Source organism: Natator depressus, chromosome 25 (assembly GCF_965152275.1).
Source record: "Natator depressus isolate rNatDep1 chromosome 25, rNatDep2.hap1, whole genome shotgun sequence".
NCBI lineage: Eukaryota > Metazoa > Chordata > Testudines > Cheloniidae > Natator > Natator depressus.
This window is the reverse complement of record NC_134258.1, coordinates 2,518,922-2,530,679: the sequence shown is the minus strand read 5'-3', so window position 1 is coordinate 2,530,679 and position 11,758 is coordinate 2,518,922. Positions and strand designations below refer to the sequence as shown.

At 51.8% G+C, this 11,758-nt stretch overlaps 1 long non-coding RNA gene across 2 annotated transcripts; it reads left to right on the top strand.

Moving 5' to 3' along the window:
* Window positions 1-208: 208 nt before the first annotated feature.
* On the top strand, window positions 209-11,238 carry LOC141977949 (uncharacterized). Of its 2 annotated transcripts, none has more exons than XR_012636310.1 (2): window positions 209-365; window positions 8,428-11,238. It is a non-coding gene; the product is annotated as an uncharacterized LOC141977949 (long non-coding RNA). The 2 variants fall into 2 exon arrangements; XR_012636309.1 differs by lacking the exon at window positions 209-365 and adding an exon at window positions 1,624-2,423.
* Window positions 11,239-11,758: the final 520 nt, after the last annotated feature.

Below are 11,758 nucleotides of genomic sequence, written 5' to 3'. Positions count from 1 at the left end.
GAGGGCTCTGGGTGGCTCAGACTGCTGGGTCTCAATCCCCAGTGCAGTGTTGGGATAGTCAGGCCCATTGATACCTGGTGACTGTCCCGGCTGCTCTCCTTGCTCAGCTCTTCCTCCCCCTCCCACACCCAAAACGCCCCACTGTCCTGACTCAGGCAGGAAGGAGACAGGGTTTCCTCTGGCCTTGTTATCTGCTGGGATCAGGTTCCAGCCCTGCCCTGCTTCCTCGCTGGGCGCCTGCTGTCTGTGTTCAGGAGTCACAGAAATCTGCATGGAGCAGATCCCTTCCTGCAGCTCTGGCTCAGGCTGACAGGACAGCAAGGCTTGCCGATGGGAGCGGCGCGTTCCCCAGGACACAGGAACTGGTAATGTGGGGGTTCCAGTTGCTGTCCTGCCACCTGCCTTGGGTCCTCCCTGGGGATTATAACTAGAATCCCGGAGTACTGGGGCCTCCAGGCAGGGACCTTTGGTCTGGGACAGAAGCCTTCTGGGTGCGTGGCCATGTGCTGATGGGGGGATGTGACGGTACATGCCTAGTCCTACCACCCTGGGGACCCATACTACAGGGAAGCCAGTGAATGGGTGGCACACAGGGACGGGGGCATGTGCAGCTGGGTTGGGGCATTGTGCGAGCACTGACAGAGGGTCAGAGCTGGGGTCTGCATGGGGGAAGCTCTCGTCCCCCACCCTGCTTTACCCAGGATTAGCAGTAACTCTGCTGGTGCTGGTGCACGCATGGGCCGTTCTCAGCGTGGATCGGCAAAACCATGGAGCAAACTGCTTCAGTGGGTGTTGAGGTCAGGCAGGGTGAGGACGTCTCTGGTTTTGCTTTTTAGATCTTACGTCCAAAGCAGGACAAGTGGAGAAGAGCCCAGCCATGTCTCACCCTGCCCCTGAGAACGGGACCACCCAGGTGGCCAGGGAGCAGCGGACAGTGAGCATATGGGCACGCAGGGCCACAAGAACCCCCCAAATGCAAAGGAGAGTGAGTGCGAGGCAGAGGCTGGCCACAAGAAAAGGCCTCCTGAGCTACACCAGGCCTTCCAGGGTGCGGGGGGGACAGGAAAGGCTCCCTAACAGTGCACTGGGTAAGATGTAATGAGCAAGGGTGGGGGCTGGGTAAGCCTTGCTGTTGGCCCCAGCACTGGCAGTCTTGTGCCTAGCACCGCTGATCCAGGCCATGTGACGTGTGTGTATGGTGTGTTTAACAGGAGTCAATGTACAGAGACACATGTTGAATCTCAGGCTCGTAAAGCGTCCTCTGCATGGCTGGTCCAGGCACAAGGTGCTGACACCGAAAGGGGCGCAGGTTCTGGCCACCAGTAGCAGGAGGGTGGCATGCTCCATGCACCTGCTGCAAAGCTGGGCCAGAGGGGCCTAGGTGGCCCCTCAGGGGTGGCAAGTGAACAAGACTGGGCCCCAGGGAGATGCTGGCACCTTCCCAGCCCCGGCAGTGCCAGTAGCTATAAAAGCTGCTCAACTGGGCAAAGCGCTGGGGGCCCTGACTCTGAGGAAAGGCTGAAAGCTCTGACAGAGGGGGCTGCAGGGGGAAGGGGAGGGGGTGAGCCACCTAAGAAGATCCCCGGGATTCACAGGAGGATGGATTTGAACTCAGCAGGGAAGAACAATGCATGGATGCCCTGGCAAGGTTTAGAAAGGCAAAGAAGCCTGGCTGGGCTCTGCCCAGGGCTGCCCTGCAGAAGCCAATCCCCAGGTGCGCAAATGTGAGGACAGTGGCATGGGCCCCAGCGGCATCAGGGGCCCCAGCTGGACTTCAGAGGCCTGTGCATGAGTGAGGGGCAGACTGCTCTTCACAGCCAAGCTCCAGAAGGAATTTCCACCCATGACATGGGCAGGGCTGGGGAAGGGTCCCTGGCCTGTGTCCCTGGCACATGGGGCAGTGCAGGGGGAGGGGTCCTGCGATGGGGTGCTGCCTCTCACTGGCAGAAAAGGGGTTAAAAGCAGCTCTAGGGAGGCCACGCTGGAGGCAGCCAATCAGAGAAGGGCTGAAGGGAGCAGCCAATCAGTGTCAAGCAGGCCCATATAAAAAAGGAGCTGCTGGGAGCCTAGAAAGAAAGGTCTGTGTCTCTGGAAGGGGTGGGATGGGACCGGACCAGGGGGAGTGAGAGACAGCTCTTGGCTGGCTGCTGGGGTTTTCAGGCTGAGGCAAGGGCAAAGAGGATGCTGCGGCCATGCCAATTTGCTGCAGTAGCCACTAAAGGAAATGGTTGAACAACGGACTGCAGGTCCCCCTGCAAGAGGGGAGCACAGTGTGTGGCATGGCTGGAGGGCTGTGTTGCTGAAGAGGATGTTGCAGTCCTTGGAGAGATGTGGGTCCTAGAGCAGGAGTGATGGCAGCAAAACACCACCTGAAGAGGGTGCTGAGATAATTTCCTAGACAGCCAGCAGGAGGTGCCACAGTGGTGAGTGAACCCCATTACAGGCCCCGCCTGCTTCCCTGGCATATGGGGCAGTACTGGATGTTTTCAGAGAACTATCCACAGGATCTTTCTTGAGTGGTAACAACTAATTTAGACCCCCTTATTTTATATCTACAGTTGGGATTATGTTTTCCAGTGTGCGTTACTTTACATTTATCAACATTGAATTTCATCTGCCATTTTGTTGACCAGTCACCCAAGTTTTGTATGATCCTTTTGTAACTTTTTGCGGTCTGCTTTGGACTTAACTATCTTGAGTAGCTTTGTATCATCTGCAAATTTTGCCACTTCAGTATTTACCCCTTTTTCCAGATCATTTATGAATAGGGCCCTACTAAATTCACGGCCACGAAAAATGCATCATGGACCAAGAAATCTGGTCTTTTGTGTGCTCTTACCCTATACTATACAGATTTCATGGGGGAGACCAGTGTTTCTCAAATTGGGGGTCCAGACCCAAAAGGGAGTTGGAGGTGGGTCACAAGGTTATTTTACCCTTAGTTCTGCGCTGCCTTTAGAGATGGGCAGCCAGAGAGCGGTGGCTGTTGGCTGGGAACCCAGCTGTGAAGGCAGCACCCCGCCAGCAGCAGCGCAGAAGTAAGGGTAGCAGTTCCGTAACCCTCCTCCCCCCCACAATAACCTTGCAACCACCGCACAACTAAGTTCCCTGTAAGCTGCGCAGCTGCCTATTAAGCCCCGTGCAGGGCTGCCGTGGGGAGAGGAACCCCTCCCCGCCGACCCCAGCACAGACCTGCCGCGGCTGGGGGAGAGGTGCAGCGCCCCTCCCTCGGCCCAGGCCCGCTGGAGCTGCCAGGGAGAGGTGCCCCTCCCTTGGCCTGGCCAAGCCCCACCGGAGCTGCCGTGGCCAGGGAGAGGCACCTCTCTCCCAGCCCTGAGCTGCTGTGGCAAGAGGGGGGTGGGGGGGAGTAATCTCTCCCCACCACAGCCTTGGGGCAGCCTGCACCCCCTCATCCCTGGCCCCACCCCAGAGCCCACACACCCCTGCACCCCAACCCTCCGCTCCAGCTCGAGCCCCCTCAAGCACCCCAAACCTCTCATCCCCACCCCAGAGCATGCTGCACCCCAACCCTCTGCTCCAGCTCGAGCCCCCTCATGCACCCCAAACCTCTCATCCCCACCCCAGAGCATGCTGCACTCCCAGCCAGAGCCCTGATTCCCCCCAGCCTTGAGCCCCTCCCACACTCCGAACCCCTCGCCGCCACCACATGAATTTTATGTGCACCAATATGAAGGTGACGGGTCACACGTCCCCTCTGTATCAGTGCATGTCACCAAATTAATTCCGCACATGTATGTAAAAAATTGGAGGGAACCCTGCCGCACAAGTCCTACAATTACAACACTGTGAAATTTCAGATTTAAATAGCTGAAATCATGAAATTTACAATTTTTAAAATCCTATGACTGAAATTGACCCAAATGGACCATGAATTTAGGAGCGCCGTATTTGTGAATATGTTGAATAGGACTGACCCCTGGGGGACCTCACTATTTACCTCTCTCCACTGTGCAAACTGACCATTTATTCCTCCCCTTTGTTGCCTGTCTTTTTAACCAGTTGCTGATCCATGAGAGCACCGTCCCTCTTATCCCATGACCCTTTACTTTTCTTAAGAGACTTTGGTGAGGGACCTCTGTCCACTGGATCACCCTTGTCCACATGCTTGTTGACACCCTCAGAGAATTCTAGCAGATTGGTGAGGCGTGATTTCCCCTGACACAAACCATGCTGACTCTTCTGCTTCCTCCCCCACCCCTCCTCCAAAAAAAAAAAAAATCACGTTCACCTGTGTGTCTGACAATTCTGTTCTTGACTCAAGTTTCAGCCAGTTTGCCCGGCACTGAAGTCAGGTTTACTGGCCCATCGTTGCCAGAATTGCCTCTGGGGCCTTTTAAAAAAATTGGCGTCACATCAGCTACCTGCCAGTCATCTGGTACAGAAGCTGATTTAAATGAGGCTGTGGTTTGTAGCCTAAGTCAGTCCCAGCCTGCAGCCCCTTCCTGTTGACGATGAACTGGAGTCCCAACCCACAGACCCTTTCTCTTCCTGATACTCCTAGGCTCAACCTGCAGCCCACATCTTCTACTGACTCCCCACAATCCACCTTCAGTGTCTCTCTGCCCCTCACGTGCCTCAATCCCAACACACAGCCCCTCAGTTCTTATGAAGTTACACACCAGCCCTGGCAACTTGACCTTTGCCCTCTTTGAGCAATGTCCCAGCCACCCCCTGCAAGACATCACATCACTTTGTCTGCCCAAATGATATACAGCACTGCAGGGATCTTTGACAATCCCCACCTGCCAGGGCTGCAGGGTGCCGTCCCCAGCAGAACTGGCTGGATTGGAATCATGGCTCTGTGCACAGCAGCTGTGCTATGTCTCCAGCAGGTCTCTTGGTGCTGTCAGAGTTCTGGGACACTGGAAGAGACTCCTCTTGTTAGGTACAGAATAAGTCAAAAAAGTTACCGTGATGGATTGGATCACAGAAACCCCTTGGGGCTGCCAACTGATGTGCCAAGACTAGTTCTCCCCCTGCTTTCCCTGCCCTCCCAGCTTGGGACTTCAGTGCCCTGCCTGGTTTGAGCCAGGCCCGCTAGCCTGCTGCAAACCCAGACCCAGGTCTGAACCACGTCCCCTAACAGCTGTAAACTGAAAGCATCTTAAGACGTGTTCCTGTCTTTAACACGCAGATGCTCAACTCCCAGTGGGGTCCAAACCCCAAATAAATCCGTTTTACCCTGTATAAAGCTTATACAGGGTAAACTCATAAATTGTTCACCCTTTATAACTCTGGTAGAGAGAGAGATGCACAGCAGTTTGCCCCCCAGGTATTAATACATACTCTGGGTTAATTAATAAGTAAAAAGTGATTTTATTAAATATAGAAAGTAGGATTTAAGTGGTTCCAAGTAACAGACAGAACAAAGTGAATTACCAAGCAAAATAAAATAGAACACACAAGTCTGTCTAATTCAGTAAGAAAACTGAGTACAGATAAAAACCTCATCCCCAGAAGAATTCCAGTAATCTTCCTTTTACAGACTAGTCTCCTTCTAGTCTGGGTCCAGCAATCACTCACACCTCCTGTCCTTTGTTCCAGTTTCTTTCAGGTAGCCTCTCCCCCGCCCCCACACACACACCAAGGATATCTCTTGAGCCAGCTGAAGACAAAATGGAGGGCTCTCCCAGGGGTTTAAATAGACTTTCTCTTAAACCTCCCCCTGTGTAGAATCCAGCTACAAAATGGAGTTTTGGAGTCACGTGTCCATGCATGACTCAGTTTTTACAGGCAGCAGCCACTGCCCACATGCTATCCTGAATGTCTCCAGGAAGACTTCTTATTTGGACTGGAGCCTTCCAAGATCTATTGTTCATTAAGTGCTTCTTGACTGTGCAAATTAAGTGCCCAGTCCTTTCTCAAGAAGCTGACCAAATGCCTTACTAAGGCTATTTAAAATCATGTATACAGCCAATATTCATAACTTTGAACACAATAATGACATGCATACAAATAGGATGAAAAAATCAGTAGATCATAACCTTTACGAAGATATGTTACATGGCATATGTAGCATAAACATATTCCAGCTATGGCATATACATTCGTAAGCATATTTCTGTAAAGCCTTATGGAATACACCGTCACAGTTCAGGAACATTTCTACCAGGGCAATTCTCCAGTGAGATCACCAGGGATGAGAGGGTTCTCTGTCATTCGGACTCTTTAAATCAAGACTGGACATATCTCAAAAGATCTTCTCTAGCTCAGCCACAAGATATGGGTTTGGTGCAGGACCCCCTGGGTTAAACTGTATGGCAGCTGGTCAGAGTGGATGGTCATAACAGTCCCTTCTGGCTCTTTGACTCATTGATCTAGGGAAAGGTGCAACACTTCTCCCTGACTCTGCCTTGCCCCTGTTTTACTGGATAAAGTCATCCACGGCTGCCAGTTCTGCATGAACGACCCTGAGCAGCAGCCAGGGAGTGACCCTTCTCTGAGATGCACCAGCTCCCAACAGCGCTTGACTCTGGCTGACAGGCAAAGGGCGGCAGCCAAGCAAGGGGGGCGTGCCATGTCGTGTACACTATTCACACTGTAGCCACAGGGTGAATTGAAACAGAACCCTGGTAATGGGACAAACTGGGGGGGGAAGCCATGTTTCATGCACCCGATTGAAGTGGGGGGTGGAGAGAGGCTTTAGACCAGAAAACTAAAGGCCAAGTCTGAAAGTGGCCCCTGATTTAAAATGCCTCAAGTTCTGGACACCCAGGTGTCATCAAGTCATTGTTTCTAAGCCAGGCAGGACCATTACACCCTGTAGCAGAGGTGAGCAAACTACAGCCCACAGGCCACATCCGGCCTGTGGGACCATCCTGCCCAGCCCCTGAGCTCCCCGCCAGGGAGGCAAGACCCCGACCCCTCCCCCGCTGTCCGCCCTCATGCAGGGAAGCACATCTGGCTCCAGCCGGGCAGTGCGGCATGGTAAGGGGGCCAGGGGGTTGGATATGGGGCAGAGGGTCCGGGGGGGGGGGGCAGTCAGGGGATGGGGAGCAGAGGGCAGTTGGATAGGGCAGATGTTTGGGAGGGCAGGGGACGGGGAACAGGGGGGATTGGATATGGGGTGGTGTCTGGGGGGGGGCCTGTCAGGGGGTGGGGGTGTGGATGGGGGGCGGGGCAGTCAGGGGATGGGGAACGGGGGCGGTTGGATAAGGGGTGGGGTCCCAGGTGGCAGTTAGGGGCGGGGGTCCCGGGAGAGGGTGGTCAGGGGACAAGGAGCAGGGGGCGTTGGATGGGTGGAGGGTTCTCAGGGCGGTGGGAAGTGAGAGGGGTCGGATGGGGGCAGGGGCCAGGCTGTTTGGGGGGCACGACCTTCCCTACCCGGCCCTCCATACAGTTTTGCAACCCGATGTAGCTGTCAGGCCAAAAAGTTTGCCCACCCCTGCTCTGTAGTCTGACCTCTAGCATCACATGGGCCAGAGACATGCCAGCACCAAAGTCACAGGCTTGGCAAATTGTAACTCCAGGAATAAACAACCTCCTGCTTTCCTGTCCTGGGTCGTCTCACTGACTGTTACGGGGGGTGGGTCTGGAACCAGTGGCTGAATGGGGAGGCCTGTCTGCTGAGTAAAAGGCTTTGAGACTGTTTTGCTGAGTGTCCAAAGTTTCTTCACGTCCCTCCATCTGCTCAGCAACATCCCATCACTCCACAGCATCTGAGACCCAGGAGATGGTGACACTGACTTGCCCAAGAGGTGGTTTTCAAGGGCAAGAATAGGAAGAAACTTGAGACTTTCCTTGAAACTAGACATGATTTTCCATCAGCGAAGCAGCTGGAGCCAGAACCCTGTTGCCAGAGAATGTTTTCCTAGCTGAGCTCATAACCAGCCAGGGCTGCTTTTCAGGAAATGCCGGGAGCTGGGGCGGTGACTCACTTGTCCCGTCTATTCAGGGATTCATTAGCTGCACAAGGGGAAAAAATGAAAATATAATGTTCAAATTTCCCAGCTGCAGAGTCGGAAATTTCCCAACCAAACAGCTCTGGGCAGATCTGGCTGTCTGGGCAGATCTGGCTGTCTGGGCAGATCTGGCTGTCTGGGCAGAGGGATTGTGGAAGTATAGGATGTAATGGCACTGCAGAGGTTCTGCGTACCCTCTGGGTCCTCATTAGGGCAGCACAATGCCCAGCACTGCACAGCTCCCAGGGAGGGAGGGGAGCCAGACTGCAATGAGACGGGCAGGCACAGAGGCCTGTGGGGCTCCCGGCTCAGCCTCTCCCCAGACCAGGCTAATGCTTCCTGGAGGAAGGTCGGAAGGCATACAGGAGGGGTGTCCCTGAAGGAGGGACAGGCCATGTCTGTACAATGTAACACCAAGAATGGTGGCATCTGCAGTGTTAGTGACACCCAGCAGGTGTCACTGCAAGGCAGGCACTGGGATTCAATGTCTGTTTTGGGTTGACAGATTGACAGAGCCAGAAGAGTACCCAGAAGTCACCTACTACAGGACAGGCCCAACAAAGAATATAACAGAATGCCACTAGCCATCACCTTCAGCCCCCAACTAAAACCTCTCCAGCGCATCATCAAGGATTACAACCTATCCTGAAGGACCCATCACTCTCACAGATCTTGGGAGACAGGCCAGTCCTTGTTTACAGACAGCCCCCCAACCTGAAGCAAATAGTCACCAGCAACCACACACCAGAACCACTAACCCAGGAACCTATCCTTGCAACAAAGCCCATTGCCAACTGTGCCCACATATCTATTCAGGGGACACCATCATAGGGCCTAATAAGATCAGCCACACTATCAGAGGCTCGTTCACCTGCACATCTACCAAAGTGATATATGCCATCATGTGCCAGCGATGCCCCTTTGCCATGTACATTGGTCAAACTGGACAGTCTCTACGTAAAAGAATAAATAGACACAAATAAGATGTCAAGAATTATAACATTCAAAAACCGGTCGGAGAACACTTCAATCTCTCTGCTCACTCGATTAGAGACCTAAAAGTGACAATTCTTCAACCAAAAAACTTGAAAAACAGACTTCAAGGAGAGACTGCTGAATTGGAATTAATTTGCAAGCTGGATACAATTAACTTAGGCTTGAATAGAGACTGGGAGTGGATGGGTCATTACACAAAGTAAAACTATTTCCCCATGTTTATTTCCCTCCCCCTCCCCCACTGTTCCTCAAACGTTCTTGTTAACTGCTGGAAATGGCCCACCTTCATTATAACTACAAAAGGTTCCCCCCACCCCAGTGCTGGTAATAGCTCACCTTAAGTGATCACTCAGGTTACAGTGTGTGTGGTAACACCCATTGTTTCACATTCTCTATGTATATAAATCTCCCCACTGTCTTTTCCACTGAATGCATCTGATGAAGTGAGCTGTAGCTCATGAAAGCTTATGCTCAAATAAATTGGTTAGTCTCTAAGGTGCCACAAGTCCTCCTTTTCTTTTTGAGGATACAGACTAACACGGCTGCTACTCTGAAACCTGTCATTATGCAAGGCACTGAATTTAGCCATATGGAGTGGAAGTCTATCAACTGCATGAAAAAACTCGTACAGATACAGACATAATCTTCCTTTCCAAATGCAAACGGACATCATACCAAAAGGACTGAAGGTAAAAAATCCATTACAATCTACATACCACACAGACTATGCTGACAGCTTGTGCCACACGCTCTCAAAGAAACTGCGGAATCACCTGATCAACATCCTCTACAGCAAACAGGGAAAGATTAAGAATGAGCTCTCAAAACTGGATACTCTCATAAAAAACCAACCTTCCACACAAACTTCCTCGTGGCTGGACTTTACAAAAACTAGACAAGCCATTTACAACACACACTTTGCTTCTCTACAAAAGAAAAAGGACACTAAACTACTGCATGCCACAAGGGACCACAACAGTGGTTCCCTTAACCCACCCAGCAATATTGTTAATCTATCCAACTATACTCTTAGGACAGATTCTTCTGCTGGGCTATCTCGGGGCCTCTCCTTCTGCCCCTCCACCCCCACGAACATGATACAGTTCTGTGGTGACCTAGAATCCTATTTTCAACATCTCCGACTCAACGAATATTTCCAACACACCTCTGAATAACATACTAACCCACAGAGACCTTCCTACAAGACTACAAAAAGAAGGATTCTGGGTGGACTCCTCCTGAAGGTAGAAACAACAGACTGGACTTCTACATAGAGTGCTTCCGCCGACGTGCACGGACTGAAATTGTGGAAAAGGAGCGTCGTTTGCCCCATAACCTCAGCTGTGCAGAACACAATGCCATCCACAGCCTCAGAAACAACTCTGACATCATAATCAAAAACATGACAAAGGAGGTGCTGTCATCATCATGAATAGGTCGGAATATGAACAAGAGGCTGCTAGGCAGCTCTCCAACACCTTTCTACAAGCCATTACCCTCTGATCCCACTGAGGGTTACCAAAAGAAACTACCCCATTTGCTCAAACGCCCTGGAAACAGCACAAGAACAAATCCGCACAGACACACCCCTGGAATCCCAACCTGGGGTATTCTATCTCCTACCCAAGATCCATAAACCTGGAAATCCTGGAAGCCCCATCTCAGGCATTGGCACCCTGACAGCAGGATTGTCTGGCTATGTAGACTCCCTCCTCAGGCCCTACGCTACCAGCACTCCCAGCTATCTTCGAGACACCACTGACTTCCTGGGGAAACTACAATCCATCGGTGATCTTTCTGAAAACACCATCCTGGCCACTATGGATGTAGAAGCCCTCTACACCAACATTCCACACAAAGATAGACTTCAAGCCGTCAGGAACAGTATCCCCGATAATGTCACGGCAAACCTGGTGGCTGAACTTTGACTTTCTCCTCACCCATAACTATTTCACATTTGGGTACAATGTATACCTTCAAATCAGCAGCATTGCTATGGGTACCCGCATGGCCCCACAGTATGCCAACATTTTTATGGCTGACTTAGAACAAAGCTTCCTCAGCTCTCATCCCCTAATGCCCCTACTCTACTTGTGCTATATTGATGACATCATCATCTGGACCCATGGAAAAGAAGCCCTTGAGGAATTCCACCATGATTTCAACAATTTCCATCCCACCATCAACCTCAGCATGGACCAGTCCACACAAGAGATCCACTTCCTGGACACTATGGTGCTAATAAGCGATGGTCACAAACACCACCCTATTCCGGAAACCTACTGACCGCTATTCCTACCTACATGCCTCCAGCTTTCATCCAGACCACACCACACAATCCATTGTCTACAGCCAAGCTCTGCGATACAACCGCATTTGCTCCAACCCCTCAGACAGAGACAAAACACCTACAAGATCTCTATCAAGCATTCTTACAACTACAATACCCACCTGCAGAAGTGAAGAAACAGATTGATAGAGCCAGAAGAGTACCCAGAAGTCACCTACTACAGGACGGGCCTAACAAAGAAAATAACAGAACGCCACTAGCCATCACCTTCAGCCCCCAACTAAAACCTCTCCAACGCATCATCAAGGATCTACAACCTATCCTGAAGGACGACCCATCGCTCTCATAGATCTTGGGAGACAGGCCAGTCCTTGCTTACAGACAGCTCCCCAACCTGAAGCAAATACTCACCAGCAACCACGCACCAGAACCACTAACCCAGGAACCTATCCTTGCAACAAAGCCCATTGCCAACTGTGTCCACATCTATTCAGGGGACACCATCAAAGGGCCTAATCACATCAGCCACACTATCAGAGGCTCGTTCACC